Source organism: Panulirus ornatus, chromosome 6 (genome assembly GCF_036320965.1).
Source record: "Panulirus ornatus isolate Po-2019 chromosome 6, ASM3632096v1, whole genome shotgun sequence".
In the NCBI taxonomy this organism is placed as follows: domain Eukaryota; kingdom Metazoa; phylum Arthropoda; class Malacostraca; order Decapoda; family Palinuridae; genus Panulirus; species Panulirus ornatus.
The window spans coordinates 46853321-46866800 of record NC_092229.1 but is presented as its reverse complement, the minus strand read 5'-3'; the positions used below and the strand labels follow the sequence as shown (position 1 = coordinate 46866800).

Genomic DNA, 13480 nt, shown 5'->3' with positions numbered 1-13480 from the left:
AAGATTGCTCAGCCACTTCATCTCTTCAAACATATAGAATGCAGAAGTTATAAAGGTGAGGATTTTCAGCCTCCCATCCCTCTTTGTCACCTTCTGTGATACGCAGATGTATGGGTATTTTCCTTTCTACCTTCGTCTTAGGGATGTGCACAAACATATGGATGTGGGTCCAAATTATTCACGTAGGATGGGGGAGGATTAAGAATTTCCCAGAAATTTATAACAGAAAATCCCCAAACTCAAGTGATAGCACTAATCAGTCTATTCGTATATAGTATAATGTGTAATAAACACGATGTACATAATGAATATGTGAAAATGATAAATGGGAATATAAGTGAAGAAAGGAGTGAGGAGATAATACCGTATATAGTGCCATCAGAAAACTAACGAAAACATCAATGTGTTGATGGCTTAAATGCCATGATAAAAAATTCATCTTGGAAATTAATGTGATTAAAAAAAGTTCTTGCACAGTACAAAACTGTGCACTAAGGTTGTAGCATCTTTGATTTAAATATTTTTTTTTTTGTAATACCCAGTGGGGGATGATGAAGATGAGGGGAGTAGTATACTACACCATCCTTTTGATGTAAATTTGTCAATAAATAATTTAATTTCTATTCAGTTTCTCGGGAATTCGTATAGATGAGTCAACCAAATTTGATTTTGAGATAGGTTTAACTTTGTAAATGGTAAAATCAAGGTTACCCTCGTGATATGCCAAAATCTGAGGAAAAAGTTGGCCTGAATGATTTTTTTTTTTTTGAGGGGGGGGATTGGGATCGTATGCCAATGAAAATATAGAAACTAAAATATCTGAACCCTATTCAGATGTTGTGAGAGGTACTGGCGGCGCTACCAACCACTCTGAGTCGTCTGAATTTTTTTTTTCTTTTTTTTTTATTTTTATGGTTGGCGCAACATTCTTGTGATATCAGGAAGAATTCAGCAGTGTATGTATATTTGGTCTTGCATGTTTACGCATCGACAATGTGTCTCCTCATCCCTCCATGTCTTTTTCATATCGTTTTTTGGAGAACAGGTGTATACACTGATTGAATAGCATGCAAGTCTGTACTTCAGTAATAATCATGGAAATGTATGTATTAAGTACTGTCTATAAAGATATTCATGTGCTACACTACAGCTGTGTAATTATCTGTGTATAAAAAAAGTGTAAATGCTTTCTTTATTATCTGATAGAGATGACTTTATTTATTATCTGATAGAGATGATTTATCACACATTATATTGTTTGAATGTGAAATAAATGTAATTTACAGGGCTAGATTAAGAGGTGCTAGGCCTTAGAATATTTCAAATATTTAATGGAAGACCCGAGAACGAGACCATTGGTCGGCGTAAGAAATAGCAGAGATTTCTGTAACAAATATTCTTATATTACAAAGGTAAGTACATTAATCGTAACTAGAAAAGAATATAGCCTTGCAAAAAATGCTACCTATAAAGCTTTAGTTGCAGGAGCACTGGGCCTCAAGAGCTAACAGGCTTTTTGCCTTAATTCGACCCCGAGTGTAAGATGAAGGGGATTGTAAATAAACGAACATTTAATGGGATACGATTTGTATATGAACCTTAGGAAGAATTATGTAACACATGATAAATCATCATGAAAAGTTACCAACATAGATGTGTAAGCAATATATGATTAGAGCTCAAACGTGTAAAAGTAAAACAACCCTACCCACCTACCACATATAATATATATATATATATATATACTACAATATAGTTACCCCTGTAATATGACTACTTTATACACATACAAATGTATGTTTTCTATGATTGTCATTTTTAACTCTGTTTATAACCGAAAGATGGCACTAAGCTTTCCATTACATCACATATTAGAAAAAGCAATTGTCTTGAAGTTTCCCATCTGTAAAGTACATATATTTGTTTCTCATCTGACAATGAGCGCCATTCGACTCCCCACTTGCGTCTTGTTTGTTGGTGAAATAGTGCTCGTAATTTGAATGCGTTTAATCGTGTGTCGTGAAATGAGAACTTTATGTACAAGTGCCAATAAACTTTTAAAACACTGGAACGTATGTTAAGTGTGTGATAAAGTGTATAAATGGAGACTAGAAGGCAGAAAACGGATAACTTTTGTGGAGAACATTTTTGTTTACGCGGTCAACCTTCTAAGGACGCGTACTTTGTAAACTTTGCCTGGTATATATTTGACTCTGTGGTTCTTAGTTGTGGAAATCAGGAGGTACGACGTGTTGGTCCAGCCTCTGTAACGTGTATCATAGCGGGAAGTGGCCCACCTTACCCTGCAGCGTTCAACAGCGTAGGAAGTAAGGGTTTACTGTACCCTGGCAGCCACTGTTCATCAGACCAAAAGGTAATGAGACTCAGTCTTCCATACATTATCCTTTGTTCTTTCTTTTTTTTTTTCAGCGGCATTGTAAGCTAGTCACAAGAATAGCCGGGACTACGTAGATGGAAAACAGGTGATGTCAGTTATGTAGCCGTAGTTGTAGCCATATATATGTGTGCACCTGAATGTTCTCGAAAGGAGTTCCTGCTGTGGTGAGTTTCACGATTGACTTGAATAGTGTCGTTAAATTTCAGTAGCCCCTGATCACCTAGTTTGACTGGGACCAGTGTTCTGTAATTACAATATATGAAACATAAATTCATGAATATCAGATTGTTGAATTATTTTTTTTTAATTCACATTTCTTTAGTATTTACGGTAATGGGAGAATTTCTGTGTCAATGAGAATATAGCAACTTTGAATTGTTGTTATTCAGTGTTTTGAGTTTTTCCTGTTTGCTTTTAGATTTAATTTATAAGGTATGAATGTGTGGAATTCAGATGTTTGTGTCTATATTTTTTCCTTGCCCCGCCAGTGTTTTCGTTCCATTGATCAAAATTGGTAAATGATAGACACCATTGCCATTTTGTTGATGACCTTGTATCACGTAAAGTGTGTGACACAAGATGGAATTTATAAACAAGTTACTTTTGTTCGAAGCTTTTGTCATGATTGACGCATTTTACGTCCAAATGACAAAGTGTGCAAGTGTATTGTTAGTGTATCAGAAAAACCTGTTCTTTTGTCTTCAAAAGGTTATCTTACCGGGACGGACGAGGGAAATGTATATTTTATTGGTATGAATTTCTTTTTATCTTTTTTAATGGTCCCACGTTTGATCTTATATATTGAATCATGTATTAGAATTATGTATATATATTCGTATCACGAATGAAGAATCATTTATTATATATATATATATATATATATATATATATATATATATATATATATATATATATATATATATATTCGTATCACGAATGAATACGAAAGTTTAAATGCAACCAGAGTGGATGTGAAATAGGTATTTGCTGCCATGTCCTGGCGGTGCTCATTCAGACCATACTGAGTCCCTTTTGTATTCGCATGAGGAGATAAGAGTTAAAACTTGTGTGATTTAATCGGAAAGTCTTGCATCTCATTAAGAACTTTCCCATGGAAATCAATTGAAATGGCGTTGTTTCCTCTTCGTGATTCATTTAATGCTGCGGGTGAAAAATCCGTTTAAGACTTATGTCAGTTTGTATATTTCCATCTTATTATTACTAGTTTCTTTGCCGTTCATTGGACCAAGTTTAGATAATTTGAGGGTCAAATGAAGAAGGTCATCTTTACTGCACATTCATCTCCATTAAACTATATTTTCATCTCACACTACCATCACCCTTATCTTCACCATCTTATGTATCCTTTTTAAACCATTAACCTCACCATAATCTTCATCACATCCTCATCTGGACTGCATCATCTTCACAACACTTTGACCTTCAATCTCCTATTGTATTCACTGCATCCTAGTTAGTCTTCAATCTCCTATTATATTTACTACATCCTAGTTAGCCTTCAATCTCCTATTATATTTACTACATCCTAGTTAGCTTTCAATCTCCTATTATATTTACTACATCCTAGTTAGCTTTCAATCTCCTATTATATTTACTACATCCTAGTTAGCCTTCAATCTCCTTTTATATTCACTACATCCTAGTTAGCTTTCAGTCTCCTATTATATTCACTTCATCCTAGTTAGCATTCAATCTCCTATTATATTTAGTACATCCTAGTTAGCCTTCAGTCTCCTATTATATTTACTACATCCTTGTTAGCATTCAATCTCCTATTATATTTACTACATCCTAGTTAGCCTTCAATTCAATCTCCTATTATATTTACTACATCCTAGTTAGCCATCAATCTCCTTTTATATTCACTACATCCTAGTTAGCTTTCAGTCTCCCATTATATTCACTACATCCTAGTATTAACTGATTCTTGTTTTTACTGAAGATAATTGTTTACTTATTAGACCTTCATATTGACAATGCCCGTATATTCATGTACGAGTTAGGCCTTGAGCCTAGCTTTGTGAAGAAGAGGGTGTAGTGAAGAAGACTATTGAATTACTACACTTTCCGTCACTACACCCTTATCTTCCTTATAAAGCTAGGTTGAAGGCCAGCCATGAACTTTTCCCCATAGATAGACACACAATGCCATCATTGATATATTGATAAAGGTAATTTTCAGTTTACTGACGCGCGTGTTTTGGTTGATCGATTTTGACGGATGTGGTACCCGTGGGTTCCATATACTGTCTAAGAGTTGAGTTAGTGTGGAATTTTTAGGTGTAGCAGCTCCCAACTCCATCAGTTTTAAACTCCTAAAGTTGGCAGGTCTTTGAACCAGAAGGAGAATGTGTGGTTAAAAGCTTTTTATATTAGCAGTTGAGACTGTAACGAATGGTACCAGGAAACAGTCATCAACCTTGGCACTGGTTTGTGTATTCTGTAGAGCTGTAGAGTTTTATTCGAATGAAACAAGTACAAGAAAATTTGCCTGTATTTGAATTTAAGAAATGCCTAATTCTCTATATTGTTGATCATTCCGCACAATTCTGCCATTCATCTTAATTTTCGAATTGGTCGAAGTCCAACTTTTGTAGATTACATTAGGGTGAGTTCAGATGTCTAAAAAGATGTAGGGTAAAATCGATGCTCATGAGATCTGTACCACACAAGGCTAGACTCCTGTTATCGCAGACGCCTGGGCTCGCTAAATACCGAACAAAATGGCCCATAGCGCAGTTTAAGTGGAGCACATGTATTTCATTAATAGTGCAGTTCAGTGGTGATAGAACACACAGGACATCCGCAGCGTTGAAATAAGTACAGATTATCTTTGTTACTTTGTTTTCTTTTTACATGTGTATCAGCCCCATACTTTCCCTCTCCTATGTAACTCTGCCGCCAACGATGTATTTGATATCGAGAGATCGGTTTTAGAGCGAAATGAAAAAATCCCTAACTCATAAATAACTACTGTGGCAACAACGATTCCATAAGAGTAGAACAAACATCATTATCCTAAAATACGCGCTTCCGCCGACGATAAATTTACATTGAGATTTTTCTCATGTATATATTATATATATATATATATATATATATATATATATATATATATATATATATATATATTTATATTGTTCTCTCGGTAGAGTGCGTTTGATGACTGTGTGTGTGTGTGTGTGTGTGTGTGCGTGCGCTCCATAACAATCTCATTTCATTACAGGTATTAGATAAGTGCTTTGCTAGCATGTGTTTGAGTGTTAGATGTTAGGTATCAGGTGTTTATGAATGTGTTAGATGTCGGGTGTATGGACAGCATGTTTATGTGTGTGCCTGATGTTAGGTGTATGAACACAGTTGTGTGTGTTTGTGGTGAATGTTTGGTGTCAGGTGTATGTACAGCTAACAGGTGTGTGTGTATGTGTGTGTGTGTCTGGTAGATGTTAGGCGTCCGGCTTTGAGGTGACTTTTGTGGGTCAGGTGTTCTCTTGTGCTAGTGTTGACCTGCTACTGACGCGGCGCCCGTTGCCTCACAGTCAGTCAACTGATGGCACAGGTGCAAAGTAATTAATCTGTTTGACTCCCTGTTCATTAGTTTTAATGATAATCAATAGTGTGTGTTTGTGCGTTGTTGACCTAATTGCATATATGGTGAGGGGACCATACACGCACACATAACCTCGTTCGTTAACCTTACTGCTGTGATGTAGACGTGCATCTTCCAGTGTTATTCCCATTCGTGTAACGAGCCGTACAGTAGAGGCTCTATCTCGTCTTGAACTCTGCAATACATACACTTGGAACGGTTTCCCCAGTTCGTCCAGATTGCTGTGGCAGGTGTTGATCGCTTTTCCCAGTTCGTCCAGAACTTGGTAGTACACGTTGAACGCTTTCCCAATTCGTTCAGTGCTGTGTAATACATGTTGAATGGTTTCACATTTCGTCCAGAACTCCCTCATCTAAGTTTTGTGCTTACCCAGTTCGTCCAGGACTCTGTAGTACACGTCAAACGCTTTCCCCATTTCGTTCAGAATTCTGTAGTGCATGTTGAACGCTTTCCCAGGTCTCCGAGAACTCTGTAACAAAATTATATACGCCTTTTGTATATCATTGCTAGAAAAGAAAACAAAAAAACGGAAGCTTCCATGATATACTCAACATCAGCTGAGGCATCTATGAATTAGATTCTTCCATAATGAAAAGAGAGAAGTTTCAACATACCTCGGCGGTTGCATGTCTTACTTCGACCTTCGCCTGACCCTCACCAGCGGAGGTCATGCGCTTTACCTTTCATATGAAGTGAATATTCGCGAGAGCGCTTGGGTCGTCGTGCTTCATTTTTTTTTTTTGCCAGGTGGCTGCCACAGAATCACGTGTTCTTTTGTCATTTATGTGTGTGTGTGTGTGTGTGTGTGTGTGTGTCATACTCGTTCTCCGTTTCCCACGTTAGCAAGGCGCCACCAGGAACAGGTTGTTAGGTGCCTTGTGCCTCACAACTTGAAGCGAGGCGTCATCTTATACACATACCTAACTACCTTTTGGTTCCTTGAGGGCGCGAGCAGCAGGTCTGGATCGTTGGTGACAGGTTCTGGCCAAGTCCACGGTGGAGAGGAAAGTCAAGAGAACTTACCCCATAGTTGTACCTCTCTCTCTCTCTCTCTCTCTCTCTCTCTCTCTCTCTCTCTCTCTCTCTCTCTCTCTCTCTCTCTCTCTCTCTCTCTCTCCTCCCTCCTATTCTCCATACCTACATGCACTCCCCACCCTTCCATTCCTCCATGCACTCCCTTCTTTCGTCCTTGGCACTTCTCACTTCCATTCCTCCATCTACTTTCCTCCCCCCCCCCCCCCCCCCCCCCATGTCCGCTCTCAATTCGCTTCGCGCACGCTCCACTTTTCCCCTCTCATTCGGACGATGTGTTCCATCACACAGTATAAAACCTGAGGCCGCAGTGTCTCAACCGTCTCGTTCATCTGACTTAAAATTGTACAAAATGTTCCCCTGTATTTCTGACGAGCTTTCGTACGGTACATGCGTAGATAAAACTGTGATGCGTGTATACTAAAAAATTTTCTTTTTGTGTTTAATAACTTGGAATCTCATGCAAGCTAGGCTGTCACAGCTCGTCTGGCAGTGTCCTCATAGCCTAGCTCCCATTCTGTGCTTCACAGCATCTCTCATAAAAATCTGAGGTTCCATCCTCTCTCTCTCTCTCTCTCTCTCTCTCTCTCTCTCTCTCTCTCTCTCTCTCTCTCCAAAATACTTCAAAGCATTCTGTCTCTTTCGCCGTTTTGTTCTGGCCTTTGACATTCCACGCAAATCCCCCCTTTCATATTGGCTGTCATTTATATTCACATTGGCTTGTTCCTTCATCCATTCTTCGTCCGATTGGCTTTTGTCTTCGGTTGGCTGCGCACCAACCCCACTGTTTACCGTTGTGCTCTATAGCGAGAGGGGGGTCTGGGAACAAGTTTCATTTGACATTGATGACACCACACTTACAGACTTGAACGTATCTCGGAACAAACGAAGCCTCTATCAAACAGTCGCTGGAATGTGGAATGAAACGCATTGAAATGAATTCTGCTCAGGGATGGCGAGCGTGAGGATAAATTGGAGGTTGTCACTTGAGTCTCTCTCGTGCGGCTGTCACCCCAGACGACCCAGTTGCACCCACAGGTCAGCGTCGGTGTTTAGATTTAGGTTGTATGAAGTTGTAAGAGAGTTGTTCACGGTTATCGATTGGCGGCTGTAACTTGCTATAGGTCTGAAGCTTCAGTATCCAGGCAATTTTGCTGTCTCGCCTTTTCCTAATTATGGATTTGTCGTTTACTTGTTTTCTTTAGAAGATTTTTAAACGCGTCTCTCCTATTTGGATGTGGTCATTTGGTGTGGAAATTTGGCTTGCCTTGGGCAGTGTCCTTGTGCGTCTTCTAAAGCAAGCACGTATAGAGGCAGAAGGACTTAAACATACCTCAGTGTATCTTAAAAGGTTACAGACTTGAGTTCTAGCATTAATTGGACCTCGGTTAGAAGCAGTTACCGAAAGTGCTTAAATTTGAACGATTTGTCGCGAACGGAGTGGTCGTTACTACAGACTTAATCACCGGTCATGGAATAAGCTAATGACTGTCACGTCACGTTTTGACCTGGCCTCCTGGCATGATGGAAATAATAACAACAGAGAGGAAGGAGTCTGATCCCTCCACCATGCCGTCAGATTTACATACCTGTCATTTATTTAGTCCGTCTTTGTGGTGTTGTGATGACTAAATTCCACTTGAGTTAGAAGTAGTTTGGGGGATAGTGACCGCCCGTTCTCGGGGTGCCATTATTGGCACAGGTCGTGTATGTGAGTGTGAGTTGAGTGGGCTCATGTAGATGGACGTGTGTGTGTGTGTGTGTAGTATAATGTGCCCGTCACCTGGAGAGTTGCACTTTGAAATGATGCAATTTGGCAGTAGATTCTACAGCGGTGAGCTAATGGGCAGTTATGTTGTTATCCCCCTTTCGAAATGATTAGTTCGTACGAGTGAAAATGAAATTTACTTCAATGTGAAAAGGCTATAGATAATTAGAACAGAAAAAAAGGGCTAATTTTTTTTTTTATTTATAATATCAGTTCCTCCTGGAGGATTAGAAGCTCGTTTTCTGTGGCAGGTGGGGGTTGATCCAGTGGGAGGCTGGGACGTATGGGGAGGAGCCACTTGTCTAGTGAGGACAGGGAGGCGGGAGCGAGCGATGGTGGTCAGTCGTGCTGCAACCAGCGACGTGGAAGGTGTACGACTCGTGCCCTCGCAGGGGGATGACAGAAACAAAACATATGACTGAAAAAAGTCACCTGGACTAGTTTATTTTTTCAGACGATCTGGAGATTAAATACTTAAAGTGGTCGCCTTGGATTACCCTTTGAAAGGCCGTAGACCCGAAATCTTTGATAAACACGCGGGGTTTATTCCGGCGAAATAACATCTTGCAAACTTGGTTACGTCAATAAAGTATCGTTTTGAGGTGTTTCATGTGTTTGTTGTGGTTTTAGTGGATACTTTTTTTTTCTTTTTTTTCTAAAAGACTTTCCCCGTGGTTGGACCATACCGGCCGACAGACTAAAAGAGGTAAGTCTCCATGGCAAGAATGATGTGTAAGTCAGTCAGACGAGAGAGAGAGAGAGAGAGAGAGAGAGAGAGAGAGAGAGAGAGAGAGAGAGAGAGAGTTAAGGAGAGTGGCGGAGGCAGGCGTCATGCCAGGTGGGGGGCCGAGGAGGGACGGGCGGGCAATGGGAATGTTAGGGTAAGCATTAGTTTCACGCCATTACCCAGGGGTTTGTGTCCACCACCTTACCTTCCCTCCTTTACCTCTCGTCCCCCGTCCCTCCCCGTTCCCCTTCCCGCCTGTCTCACCTTCGCATGGTAATGGCAGCAGGAACGTAACGTCATTGTTTTATTTATCAATACTCGATCGCCGTTTCCCGCGCGCCAGCTAGGTGGCGCCCGGGAACAGACGGAGAATGGCCCATCCTAGCTTCGTCTCTTCGATGTATATCAACTGACTGTTATACTTCTCTCTTGTGTCTCCCCTGATGATGTGATTATTTCACGAAAGTGCACTTTGGAACTTTTCGTGTTTCATTTTCCCCGTGGACTCATAGGAATACACACACACACACACACACACACACACACACACACACACACACACACACAAGTATGGCAAATTAGTCAACGTAGCGTATAAAAGGGAACTCGCTATTCATCGCAGCGCAAGGGTCAACATATCGTTGATACATGACCACCAGGAATATAGCATAGATCAACATGGCAAAACATTCAACGGAAGATTAACTCATTAGTGACCACATACGGGCCAACGGACCACGACAGCATGATTATAAACGCACGGGTAGATTGTTATAACGAACGTAGTCAACGGGTCAACTTTTCATCTTCTCCAAAGATAAGATTTATTTCATTCAAAGGGGAAGCGCTACTGTGTAAACTTTAGGGGTAGAACCTTCGTATTTAAGGGGTTCAGTTATCGTATTTAAGGGGTTCAGGTATCGTATTTAAGGGAGGAAGTCATGGTACCCAGCACAAACGTTATATCTATTTTACAGCGCGTTAAAGACACCATGATCGTGGAGAAATCCACTTACAGTAAATGTTGGAGTAAAACAGAGGATAGCGTTAAGTCAGTACGCCATATAAAACTACACAATACAGCAGACAGTACAACACAGCGGTATAATACTCTACGACAGAGGAACTGTCAGTTATCAAGACACCATCGGGTGTAGAAGTGAAGATCATGTAACAACAGTCGATTGCTTAATGTGGCGACGACAGCGAAGCGGTGAACACTAAGCGTTGAAACAACAACTCGGACACAGCGACGTATCGGTCCATATCTCTCGTGGGGAAGGAAATGAGTTCAGAGGGTAAAGACACAGTAGTAAGTCCACCACGACACAGCGCAATCCACACAGTACAACTCATTGCAACGGTTGGCACACCGTGACGATCATCCGCTTCACGCGACGCGAGTCCACGCCACAACACATATTAAAGGAGTTCGCACCAAAACCCAGCCCAACACGTCACATCACAACATTGTGCACTATAGCACATCACGACAGACCACACCACAGCGCATCACAACATTGTACACCACAGCACATCACAGCAGACCATGCCACAACACATCACAAAATTGTACACCACAGCACATCACAGCAGACCATGCCACAACACATCACAACATTGTACACTACAGCACATCACAGCAGACCATACCACAACACATCACAACATTGTACACCACAGCACATCACAGCAGACCATACCACAACACATCACAACATTGTACACCACAGCACATCACAGCAGACCATACCACAACACATCACAACATTGTACACCACAGCACATCACAGCAGACCATACCACAACACATCACAACATTGTACACCACAGCACATCACAGCAGACCATGCCACAACACATCACAACATTGTACACTACAGCACATCACAGCAGACCATACCACAACACATCACAACATTGTACACCACAGCACATCACAGCAGACCATACCACAACACATCACAACATTGTACACTACAGCACATCACAGCAGACCATACCACAACACATCACAACATTGTACACCACAGCACATCACAGCAGTCCATACCACAACACATCACAACAGTCCACACTACAATACAACAGTCCATATCACAACACAACACAGCAGTCCATATCACATTCCACACCACATTTCATCACATCAATCTACGCAGCGACGCATCACAGGTCATACCACATTTCGACGCGACGGTTCATACCACAATGCCACACAACAGTCCACATCACAGACGTCATTACTCACCGCGATACATCACAACATTGCGCATCACGGTAGCCCACACCTTATCACAGCAGTACGCGCCACAACAGGCATCGCCACACATCACAACAGTCCACGAGACAGCACATCACGTAAGTTCCCAAAGCGGTACACCACAATAGTGCACATGGCAACCGTTCACAACTTAACGCGGCATTAGAACTCACGGTTCAGCACAACATTTCATAAAACACCGAGTCAAAAAACAGCCCAGAACACAAGCAGAGCCAGTAACACAGTCGACATCTGTCACATCATATCGCAACACCCCCACACCACATCATGACCCCGAGAGTCCACAACACAGCCATCTACTTTATATAACAAGCCACATCACAATAGTCCACTCTACAGCTCAAGCGACCACAACACAACACATCACAACCCACAACACAGCAGCCCACACCACATCACAGCAACCCAACCCACAACGCAGCAGCCCAAACCACTACGCAACACATCACAACAGTCCACGCCACAGCACAACACAGCAGCCCACACCCACAACACATCACAACACTCCGCAACATAGCACGGCATCCTATACCATAGCACGTCATCAGTTACAGCGTGCAACACAGCACAGCACAGCGGCATCCAGAACAAGGCTTTCAGTGCAGCGTACGAATCGGACACGGTCGTTAACACAGATGTCACCGAAAGTCAACAAGGTTGTTTACAATAAGATAAAGAACTTTACTAGGCAAGGTTCTTGTTAGCCCAGCCCAGTTCAGTCGTCAACACAGCTGTCGGCAAAACAACGACAAAGCAAGATAGCCAGCCCTTCAGGCCACGCCATTAGTCAGATACCCAGCTGTTAACTCCAAAGGTCAAGCCATTTATTTTCGTATGCCATTTAAAGGGAAACATAAATATTTATTCAGATAAAAAGGAAAAAGATTTTCCTGAGGTTGCGTATGGCAGTGTTTATGTACATCAGTTTGAATATCTGTGTACAGAACGTACCCATCAGTTCTGTTTGAGAAATGTGGTGATTAACGTATGTTTGAGTGTAAGTAGAAGACGTAAAGAAATAGAAGGCGTAAATAACAAGTAGAAGGTGTAAAGGACAAATAGAAGGCGTAGAGAACAAGTAGAAGGGGTAAATAACAAATAGAAGGCGTAAATAACAAGTAGAAGGCGTAAATAAGCATAAGGCGTAAATAACAAGTAAAAGGTGTAAATAAGCATAAAGCGTAACTAACAAGTAGAAGGCGTAAATAACAAATAGGAGAAAATAACAAGTAGAAGGCGTAAAGAACAGGTAGAATGCGTAAAGAACAAATAGAAGGCGTAAATAACAAGTAGAAGGCGTAAAGAACAAATAGAAGGCGTAAAGAACAAATAGAAGGCGTAAATAACAAGTAGAAGGCGTAAAGAACAAATAGAAGGCGCAAAGAACAAGTAGAATGCGTAAAGAACAAATAGAAGGCGTAAAGAACAAGTAGAAGGCGTAAATAACAAGTAGAAGGCGTAAAGAACAAATAGAAGGCGTAAATAACAAGTAGAAGGCGTAAAGAACAAATAGAAGGCGTAAATAACAAGTAGAAGGCGTAAAGAACAAATAGAAGGCGTAAATAACAAGTAGAAGGCGTAAAGAACAAATAGAAGGCGTAAAGAACGTTTGAAACCTAAAGGGTATCCAAGAAGGAAGA

The 13480-nt window shown here is 41.0% G+C and overlaps 1 protein-coding gene across 1 annotated transcript in view; it reads left to right on the top strand.

Moving 5' to 3' along the window:
• Positions 1-1972: 1972 nt before the first annotated feature.
• LOC139748951 (uncharacterized) overlaps positions 1973-13480 on the top strand; it is a 283910-nt gene continuing 272402 nt past the window's right edge. Inside the window, exon 1 of the mRNA XM_071662304.1 lies at positions 1973-2374. The gene's annotated coding sequence lies outside the window, so the exon portion shown is untranslated. The remainder of the gene's footprint in view (positions 2375-13480) is intronic.